Here is a 7,534-nt window from a genome sequence, read left to right as displayed (position 1 = left end):
TGGGAGGAGCTGGAAACCCTGCACCCTGGGGACCCAGCTTCTCGACGGTCCCACCTCCATCCTCTCCCCTCTGGCCCAACACCCACGTCGCACCCTGAGCAAGGGCAGAGCAGGGAGGAGCTCAGACCTGCCCAGGACCCTCACAGAGAAAAAGGACCCAAAGCTCTCAGGTCCCAGGACTGGTTGGGGTGGTGAAGGGAAAGGGTGGAGAGTCACTGCCAGCCCCCAACACACCCTGGGGTTGGGAAGGCATCCAACTAAGGAGAGGATGCCTCCGCTGAAGCCAGTTCCAGTGCCCTGCAGCCTCATTGTGCCATGAGGTGCTGGAGTGTGCCCAGAAGGGCTCAGTGAGGAAGCACATATGGAAGCAAGCCAGAAGCCAGTGACCTGGATGAATTGGCCTAGCCATCTCAGCGGGGGGGAGGGGCGGGCTCAAGAGTCCCTCTCACCACAAGACCAGCTGTAGCCAGCACCAGCACAGAGCCATCGCAAGGGGACCCTGACTCTGGTTGCAACTCTTGCAGCAGCAGGAAGACAGTCCCCCTGGGGGTGCGTCTGGCCTATGAGCCCCGCCCTCTGGGAACTGATGACCCAGTGACCTGCCAGGCACAGCCAGGGCCAGCCTCTGCAAGCCTCTCCTCGCTTGGTTACACCTCACCAGGCCTGAAACTATTTTTTTTGCCCTGGGGCTGCCCTGCGCCCTGCAACCCCAAGTCAGGGGCCAGAGTCCCTCTCTCTGATTCCCTCTTCCCTGCCATGTGACCGCCAAACCCCCAGCTCTCCTCTGGGGAGTGAGAGACTCTGGCCTGGTCCCTCAGCTTCACACACATCTTCAGGGCAAAGGACGGATGGCTGAGCAAGACTGACATCTGAATGCCTGAGGCCACTCCGACTGCCCCCAACCCCACCTCCTAGATTCAGGTGGTGGCCTCTTCCCTCTCTGCCCCTCCTGACATTTCTTCCCTCCACACCCCTGCCCTTCCCTGCTCTAGCCAGACTTCACTGGAATGTCTGGGCTCGGGTCTTGATGAACACCAAGGTTGGCAAGGGTGGGGGGGACACAGCCGGCTGGTCCAGCCTTAACAGTGACCGGAGACCCTCCTAGGGGACCTTCTGAGTTAAATTTCTGCCTGTGGAGAAGTTTACCAGAATGTACTGGAGACACCAAATTCAGAGTTAAACCAGCAGTTCTAACCCGTGACTGCATTTTAGAATCACCCGGGAGGCTTTTTCCAAAAACACCACTACCCAGGTCTCACCAGAGATGTTCGGACCTAATTAAGGCCCAGGCAGCAACTTCTTTTCCCTTTTTCTTTAACTTCTTACTGAAGTATAACATTTATACAGAGGAGCACACATAAGCCTAAGGGTCTGTGAATCTTCTTAAATTAAAGGCACCTGAGCAACCAGCAGTCCACTGAGGAAACAGTTTACTCTCCTCCTCTGAGCCCGGGACAGTGTTCAGCCACTGTGCCCCACGGAGGAGAACCATCCTCTTGGTTTTAGCACCAGGGGATTCTTCGGCCAGGTGTCCTTTGACACCCGCCCAGGTGATTTCTCCAGAGCAGCTGGGGTCCAGAACATGGGCCTGGACACCTCCACCACCTCACCCAGCACACTACGGCCCTAGCCGACCCCCAACTACTTCCCTCGACAAAGATGAAGAGCTTCAGAGGCACCAAGCTCAACAGTTACTTCTTATATTCACAGATACAAGTCCCCACGGCCCCCCTCTCCCAGGCCTGTCCCCTGTGGCAGGGGCCTCCTGAGCTGGGCCTACTGCTGATTCTCACCACTAACCCCGTCTGTCTCTGAGATGGTCCTTCCAGAAACTGCCACGGCTATCAGGGCTCAGGAGCCTGCTACTACCTCCCCACCCTGGATGCCATTTCCCCTGCTGAACTGGAGGCTTCAGGATGCGCCTGCTGGGCCGGGACAGCCCGGCTCAGGAGGCCTTATCCTGGGGCCGAATGGTCAGGAGGCAGCTCCTTACCCGTAGAGGGCCACGGGAACTCCTCCGCCTCAACAGTCGGGGTCTGTACCATCTAAGGGGCTGGGCTGAGGGACTGGGCGCCCAGCTGCAGGCAGCCCTCTGAGTGCGAACCTCGAGCTCGGGCCACTGTGGCCGGCAGGTTTGGAGCGGCTGGCCCCAAACAACGGGCTTTAGCGAGGTCAAGGCAGCCAAGAACGTCACCGTCTCCAGGGTCCGCCAGGGACCCACGTGGGAGAGCAAGCAGGAAGCTGAGCCCAGGCTGCAGGTGGCCCCGTGGGGAATAAGGGCCTCGACTGAGAAGGAGACTCAAGTCAGAACAGTGTGGTGCGCAGCAGGCGGGGATTACTAAGGCCTGGGTGCCCCCGGATCCTTCGGCGTGAGCACCAGCAGCACGTGGGGACAACACCCGGTACAACACACACCCGGCCCTGGGACCCCGCCCACCGTGCCTGTCCTTGTGCCACGTGACTGCCTCTCCTTGTGCCACGTGACTGCCTCTCCACCGAGGTTTATTGGCCGCCTTGGCCGGGCTGGGCCAATCAGATTCTCTCCTGGGACTTCGGGGGTGTGGGCGTGGAGCCGGTCCGAGAGATGGCGGGGCTGGAGGCTCAGGTCTGGGCGGACTCGGCCAGGCCGGGGCAAGACTGGAGGGAGTCCAGCTAAACCCAGGGCTGGGGGCCTGGCAGCAGAGGCAGCTGCGTGGGAGGGGAGGAGACGGGCAGTGGTGGGCAGAGGGGCACAGATGGGAGACCCTGTGTGCCGTGAGGGAGAGGGCCAGAGTATCATTCACTTTTCACTGGTTTGGCTTTTTCAGTCTTTTCCACGTCTGGTCATTTTATGGCCTGGCCATTCCTTCCTGCTACCAGATGACGCCCCTGCCTCCTCATGTTCTACTTGAGATGATGAATGTAGGTCAGTCCCTTGCAACCCCATGACCCCTGAACCTGCAGTTCTCTCCCCAACCCCAGCATCATCTTTGTAGTGACCCCCACTGAGCAAACCCTGGCCTTCCTGTCCTTCACGTGGGTCTTGTTAGAGAGGCAGACGTTCTAGTGTGAAGGGCCAAGCTTGCTCCCAGACCCATCAGATCATAGCCAGCCAGGGAGCAAAGAGGACACCCCCTCTTGACACTTTCTGTCACACCTGCCCATGAAGTGGTTTGCTGAACCCAACTGTTTGCTCAAGGGGAGCGTCAGATTAATTAAACAAAGAGGTCTACAAGCAAACCGACATCTAAGTCTGTAAATGCTTCTAGGTGAGGAGGTCAAAACCTAAGCACAGGGAATGCCCTGGTGGTCCAATGGCATAAGAATCCGCTTGCCAGTGCAAGGGGCAGTGGTTTGGTCCCTGGTCTGAGAAGATCCCACATGCTGTGGAGCAACTAAACTCGTGAGTCACAACTACTGAACCCTGTGTGCCCTTAGAGCTTGTGTTCTGCAACAAGAGATACCACTGCAATGAGAGGCCTGAGCCCCCAGCTAGAGACAGTCCTCCCACAGGAATGAAGAACCAGTGTGGTCAAAAGCTAAACAAGAAATAACTTACAAAAACAAAACCTAAGGACAACCAGTCAAAAACAAGTAACCAAAAGGTGGAGGCAACCCAAGTGTCCATTGAGGAAATAGAAAAACAGACTGTTATCTATTCAGTCAATGGACTATAATTATTCATCCTTAAAAAGTAAGGAAGTCCTGACGGATGCCACACATCAACAATACCAACACAGAGGGCATCATTTTAGGTGAAATAAGCCAGTCACCAAAAGACAAACACTGATGCAATACCCTAGGAGATGCTTATACGAGGTCCCTGGAATCATCAAGTTCATAGACAGCAAAATGTTGGTTGCCAAGGGCTCAGGGAAGGGAGAGGGGGAGCTGTTTGGTGAGTGTAGACCTTTAGTCTTGCAAGATGGAAAGACTTCTGGGGATTGGTTGCAGGACGATGTGAATGTGCTTAACAGCACTGAGCTGATACACTTTACAGTGTTTTTTCATATAGAGGTTTTTCTTGGCCATGCTGTGCATCTTGCAGGACCTTAGTTCTGTAATCAGGGATTGAACCTGTGCCCCTGCAGTGGAAGCATGGAGTCCTAACCAGTGGCTGCTACTGCTAGCTGCTAGGTCGCTTCAGTCGCGTCCGACTCTGTGTGACCCCACAGACGGCAGCCCACCAGGCTCTGCCATCCCTGGGATTTTGTAGGCAAGAACACTGGAGTGGGTTGCCATTTCCTTCTCCAATGCATGAAAGTGAAAAGTGAAAGTGAAGTCGCTCAGTCGTGTCCAACTCTTAGCGACCCCATGGACTGCAACCTACCAGGCTCCTCTGTCCATGGGATTTTCCAGGCAAGAGTACTGGAGCGAGGTGCCATCGCCTTCTCCACCTAACCAGTGGACCACCCGGGAATTCCTATATATGCACTTTAAAATGTTTAAGATGTTTAATTTTAGGTTATGTATATTTTACCACAATTAAAAGTGAAAAAAAATTTTTTTAAACCTCACAGAAAGTACTGATGCAAGTAAATGAGCTAACATATATGGAAGTGCCTGGAACAACATCGGCATTTAATAGGTGTTAGAGTCTGTTTTCTTTTTCTTCCTTAACTCTGGTCCTTGATTCCTGATGGTCTTAAAGAATGGACCAGATGAGACTAGCTTATAAGAGGCTAATGAACACTGCAAAAGTCCTTGGGTTTCTTTCCTTAAGCAGGTTAGATAGTCTGCATAACAGTTTTGTTGCATAACAGATCTGTTTGAAGATGGACGAGAACGAAAAGGAGGAGAAAAAGATTCAAGAGAAAATGAGCTTGCCTCACGGCATTTTCCTTCCTGCAGATTTCCTGCGGATGTGTGTTGAGCATAGGAGCATGTGTAGAGGTGTTGACTGGACAGGCAGCTTTAGCCATGACATCATATTTCATCTAGTCCCAACCTTTTCAGGTGTATGCTTATCTCCCTTTACAAATGAGAGAACTGAAGCTCAGGGAAATAGACTGCCCAAATGAAGTGGTGGGGCCAGAATGTGGGGCTGGTCTGTATCAATCTGGGTGGCAATGCGCTCTTCTCCAGCCCTCCAGCTCTACGTGGATGTCATCTTGCAGAGTGCCCAGCAGACCTGTGCTGGCGTCAACCCTGGCTGTCTGCCATGGCGTGGGTAGAGGAGACACTGCACCTGTGCTCCGCAGCTGCCTCTCCCGCCTGTGTCACAATGAGCACAGTTTGGGGGGAAAAAGAGGAAGAAAACATTTATCTGTCTGCCTAGCAACTGCTGGCCTGCTCTCTGAAAAAGACCTCGGGGTGGAGACGCTCCTCCTGCCGGGGTGTCTGGCTGGGCTTAGGCCCCTCTGCTCCTGCCCTCTGTCTTCCCGGGAGAGAGGACGGGTCACTCAAATTTCTACCAGCCGCCGACCTTGTAAATTCCTACCAGGCAGACGGGCTTCAGGGAATAGAGCACTGTCATCTTTCTCCAGCAAAACAGCTGCCAGTCTGAACACTGATTTCCCAGAAGGTCACACAAGGACTCGTGAGCTCATGTCTGGCCCTGGTTCAAAGGAAAGATGTTCTGTGAGCCTGGTGCTCTGGAACCAGGGCTAGGCAGCGCTCCTGGGGTGCCACGGCAGTCATTAGGGAAGCACGGCGCCCCCAGGGCCTCGTGGTCGTGTGAGGGAACAAAGGGTGTGTGGTTTCTCCACATATGTCTGTCTGTCTGTCTCTCTCTCCCCCACAAACTCAAGTTTTTGACTCAAAAACTTGGATCAAACCAGAGAGCTGAGAACATCTTCCCACCAACCCCCATCCTCTTTGCTAAAAGCCTGCCGTGGAGTTGAAAGCAGCCTGGAGTGAGGATCTGGCCGGTGGAGGCTCTCCTCTTGGTAGAGAACTTGAGTGCCAGGCAGGGACCCCGAGGCCACGGGCTTGGCCCTGCTGTGAGAGTGATCAGACCTGCACCCGAAAGCACGTGGCTTCCCCTGGTGCCTCCTCCTGGATCTTCCCGGAAGGAGCAGCTCTGCCAGCTCTCTGTCCGCCAGGCCTGGCTCTGAGCCTGGGCGCTGGCTTTGGATGCGGCTGCCTCACTTGCAGGAACCATCTCTGTTGCCTTTAGGAATTAAGCAGCTTAGCCCACACCCAGTTGGTATTTTCAGAATTTCTGATAAACAAAATAAATATGCAGCTTATATAATACTCCTGGCTGGAAAGTCAACAATGGCTGGCATGGCTGAGCAGCCGACCAGAGCCCCAAGGGCAGCGTGTCCCGGGTGGCTGGTGATAAAGGAGCCCATTGTTGGGCCACCCTATCAAAACCCTTTGTTCTAAACTTTCTAAAGTGAACTCTCCACAGAGGAGTGAACTCAAAGCCCATGTCAGAGTGAGGTTTGCTATGGGCGGAGGTCTCAGCAGTGGTAACGAGCACCAACCAGGCCCTGGTGCAGCTCCAAACCGAGAGCTTCCCCCGAGTTCTCCCATTTCATCCTCACACTAACGCCAGATGTAAACACTGAAACTAGTACCCGTTGTAGATCAAGACTATGGCACCCCACTCCAGTACTTTTGCCTGGAGAATCCCATGGATGGAGGAGCCTGGTAGGCTGCAGTCCATGGGGTCGCAAAGAGTCGGACACGACTGAGCGACTTCAATTTCACTTTTCACTCTCATGCATTGGAGAAGAAAATGGCAACCCACTCCAGTGTTCTTGCCTGGAGAATCCCAGGGATGGGGGAGCCTGGTGGGCTGCCGTCTATGGGGTCGCACAGAGTCGGACACGACTGAAGCGACTTAGCAGCAGCAGCAGCAGTAGATCAAGAAGGGCTTCCTAGGTGGCGCTACTGGTAAAGACTCTGCCTGCCAATGCAGGAGATGTAAGAGACGCAGGTTCAATCACTCGGTCGGGAAGATCCCCTGGAGGAGGGCATGGCAACCCACTCCACTATTCTTGTCTGGAGAATCCCATGGACAGAGGACCCTGGCAGGGTACAGTCCATGGGGTTGCAGAGTTGGACACGACGGAAGTGACTTAGCATGTATTCACGGAGATCAAGAAGCAGGTCTGGGGATTTGCAATAGCTCAACTGGCCCTCAGCATCGACTACCCTTCCTGCTGCAGCTTTTAGTGTTGCTAAAACCCAGCTTTCCCAGATTCCCTTGCAGCCTGGGCTCTGGGCGAGGACTGAGTTCTGTCCTTAAGCACAGATTGGCTCCTGGGTTTGATGAGCAAGGCCATGGTGCCCACAGCAGTTAATTCAGAGGTGGCTCTGATTCCCCAGGCGGAGGGTAACTCTCCCGGTGAGCCCTTCTCATGTGTCCTGGGAGCTGTTCCTGGAGGCCTTGCCCAGTGTCTGCTCCTCCAGAATTTCCTGTGTTTTTGTAGAGACCTAATTCCCTTTAGGTAAGTATGTATTTATATATTTTTATTTACTTTTTGGCTGTGTCTCAAGGCTTGTGAGATCAAACAGTCAAAATTAAAGGAAATCATCCCTGAATATTCATTGGAAGGACTGAAGCTGAAGCTCTAATACTTGGCCACCTGATTCAAAGAGCTGA

The sequence above is a fragment of the Ovis aries genome, chromosome 11, assembly GCF_016772045.2.
Source record: "Ovis aries strain OAR_USU_Benz2616 breed Rambouillet chromosome 11, ARS-UI_Ramb_v3.0, whole genome shotgun sequence".
NCBI lineage: Eukaryota > Metazoa > Chordata > Mammalia > Artiodactyla > Bovidae > Ovis > Ovis aries.
This window is presented reverse-complemented; position numbering follows the sequence as displayed.